The 3141-nt window shown below is 35.8% G+C and overlaps 1 long non-coding RNA gene across 1 annotated transcript; it reads left to right on the top strand.

The window, feature by feature from the left end:
• The first annotated feature begins 350 nt into the window (after window positions 1-350).
• LOC107103883 lies at window positions 351-1296 on the top strand. The gene is made up of 3 exons (XR_001482210.1): window positions 351-470; window positions 739-815; window positions 895-1296. It is a non-coding gene; the product is annotated as an uncharacterized LOC107103883 (long non-coding RNA).
• Window positions 1297-3141: the final 1845 nt, after the last annotated feature.

The following is a 3141-nucleotide window of genomic DNA, read 5'->3' as shown; positions in this document are numbered from 1 at the left end:
ACGGGACAGGAGTGAAAATCCACTCCCGTGTCATTCTCTAGTTCATGAGGACAGTCCATATGTTATCGTTGTGTGTGTGAAAAAACAAAACAAAAAGGAAACTGAAAAATCCATAAAGAGTAAAATATGGGTAAACAATCATCAAAAATAACTAAAACATTTTTTTGATGAAGAAATGTATCAGTTTCATGTTTTTACATATTTATTTATTTCCTCTTTTGACATGTGTTCTGTGTTTTTAATAATTTCCGATCATATTTCTCTCCGTATTTCTGACGCCTTTCTATGGAAACTCTCTATTGTTGCTTTTGAGTCACACCCTCTTATAAAGGTGTTGGTCTCCACACCAGAAACAGCCAGACGCTCAGCAGACCCAGAGGGATCTCTTTCCTCCTGAATGGATTCAACCTTCAGCATGTTGTTTTTACTCCTGTTTGCCAGCTGGTTGGCCTCTTGTGCTGCAGAGACAGGTAAGTACATCCACTGAGATTAACAGGAACTTGAAAAAAACAACGAAGAAGCTTTGAATGAAGGCTTGTAGCAAATTAATGTATTCATCTCAATAGACTCCTCTTCAAATCTGGACAGGATGCATTCTTCAACCATGCATCTTGCTCAGTCCATTAATGCAACACTATTCCTGCCTTCAACACATTTAGAACACAGAGGTGAAAATAATTTCCAACTAAACCAATGCTTGAAGTCTCCCTTTACATTCTGCTTGTGTTTTTATTGCAGTGATAATATTCTTCCAAACAGCTATCAAATCCCAACATGAGCTGAATGAAACTACACTTGCTCTACTCTTAAAGCAGGTAAAACATTACTTTATTCACAAAAATAACCCAGATGGGATTAAAATCCCAAAAAGTTTGACATGTTTGTTTTTTCCAGCTTCGGGGAATCATCCAGGGATATCAACCAAACGCTGACTTCAGCCTCACGCTCAGGAACGTCACCAAAGTCTGAAACTGAACACATTTCTCTCCCATTACTTTGAGATAAAAAAGAACAAAAAACAAAAATCTATAGCACTGCTGTCAAATGCTGGAGAGGAGAGCATTTATTAGATCTAAATGATATTTATCTGAGAAGATATGGGGAGCTTTTATTAACTTTGTGGTTAATCTAGATGGGATCAAATGTTTGAACCGGAGAAGTTGTAGTTTCTGTATATAACAAAAAAAATAACATTACTTCAACATTTAATTTCTCTTTGGGGTTAATAAAGTATTTTTGAGTTAATTTGAATTAAATAAATGCATTTATGCAGATATTTTAAAAAATATTCTATAATATGAACAACTGGTTTTCCTTAGATAGAAAACTTGGAAACAATTTGAGTGTATGATCTGGTGAACTGTAAAGAGCCTTGAGATGATGTGTTGTGAATTGGCGCTATATAAATAAACTGAAATGAATTAAATATATTATAATAAATTATTTTGAGTGGGGCACCTGTCATCATATTTTTTTATGATCATGAAATATGACAGGTCGTTGATGGAAGGGGATCCTGGTATAAACCACTTTCCAGATTGGGTGGTGAAAAGTAGAAACCTGAATAGATGGGTTCTACGCTCATCTCTCCAGCCGCTGCCAGAGCGGATCAAGAAAAAAAAATCCTATCCTGTCCCCTCAGTATCTGTCAAATGTGTTTATTAACAAAAACATTAAGTTATTAAACATTTCTGTAATATAGCATACTAGTTTTCATGTATTTAGTTAGATTAAAAAAGTTGAAATCACAAATAAATTACAAATTTCTTGAGGAAATAATGAGGGAAAATATGAATGTATTAACAAAGAGTGCCAATGTCCAACTACGAATAATGGAATAAGAATCCATTGTAGACTTGCTGCATTGTCCTGTAAAAAGGCATTAGTAGCTAAATATGAAATAGTCAAAATGTATTTGCAAAACATAAAACTTCTTCACAATTTACTGGCAGATGATTCATGGGTGCATTAGTGTGGGTGGGAACCAGGGGGCAGCAGGGATGAAATATTGATTTCAGAAGTGCACTGGAAAAATGATCCAGAGTCTTAAATTAGGTGTATTTACCCTTAATTTGAGTATGTAAATGAGATAGTTTGCCAATGGAATTAGTATTTTTACTCTTAAAATAAGATAATTAGATAATATTCACTTGAAAAAAGACAATGCAATTGTGTTTTCTTATTTTAAGTGTAAATTTCCTTGTTCCATTGGCAAAATGTCTCTTTTACCTCCTCAATCCAAGAAAAAATGCACTTATTTTAAGAAAAAAAGACTTATCTAGATTTCGATTTTTCCAGTGTGGGGGATTGCAACTATCTTTTAATCTAACCAACTTCAGCGCAGTGACCATCCAATCACAGACCTGATTCAGTGGCGCATCAGATGTTTGGAAGGTGAGCTTCTCAAGAGTGACAGTGGTGACAGCCAATCACACAAGAAAAGATGGCGGGCCAATCAGGAACTTTTGAGCTGTCTAAAATCAAGAAAGCTGGCTTTAGCTTGAGCAGCTTTTTTTTTTTCGCATGGTCCTATTGCTCGACGAATGTCTGTGTACGGTAGTGTAACATTGTTTTTGCGAAGTAAAATGTGCAGGGGACATGTCCCCCCCGTGCCCCGTTGTTATCATCAAAATATTATGAGTATTGAAATATATTCTCCAATCCATTTGAGTGAAAAGTTTACAAGAGGAAGACAAAAGTTCAGGATCCAATAAGCACTAGTTAAGAAAATATTTTTAAAAGCATTACATAAAGCTAGCAGAGCATATTCTCTATACCTACCATCCCATCCATGTACCGATCCAAACCCAGACTCCAAAAGTCAGAGTGATTCAGGATGATGTTGTTCATCATTGCAATGTGCTGAGTGGGACTTTTGGTCGTCCAAGACCTGTGAAAGATAGTGTAAGAAAAGAAAATTAATTTTCCAAAATGAGGTGGGTTTTAAGAGGTTAAATGATGTTTCTAATTATATCTGCCATTTTCACAGTAGTACAATGTTCGACTTTACCAGTTTTTCCTTGTTGTCTCAGAGATTCTGTCTCCAACGTGTTCTGTGTCCTCATAATCCATGGACCCTAACCCTAACCACTTTATTAGGTACCCCATGCTAGTAACGGGTTGGACCCCCTTTTGCCTCCA

The sequence above is a fragment of the Cyprinodon variegatus genome, unplaced genomic scaffold, assembly GCF_000732505.1.
Source record: "Cyprinodon variegatus isolate N-32 unplaced genomic scaffold, C_variegatus-1.0 Scaffold1552, whole genome shotgun sequence".
Lineage (NCBI taxonomy): Eukaryota > Metazoa > Chordata > Actinopteri > Cyprinodontiformes > Cyprinodontidae > Cyprinodon > Cyprinodon variegatus.
Note: the sequence above shows the minus strand (reverse complement) of the source record. Positions and strands in the feature narration are given on the sequence as shown.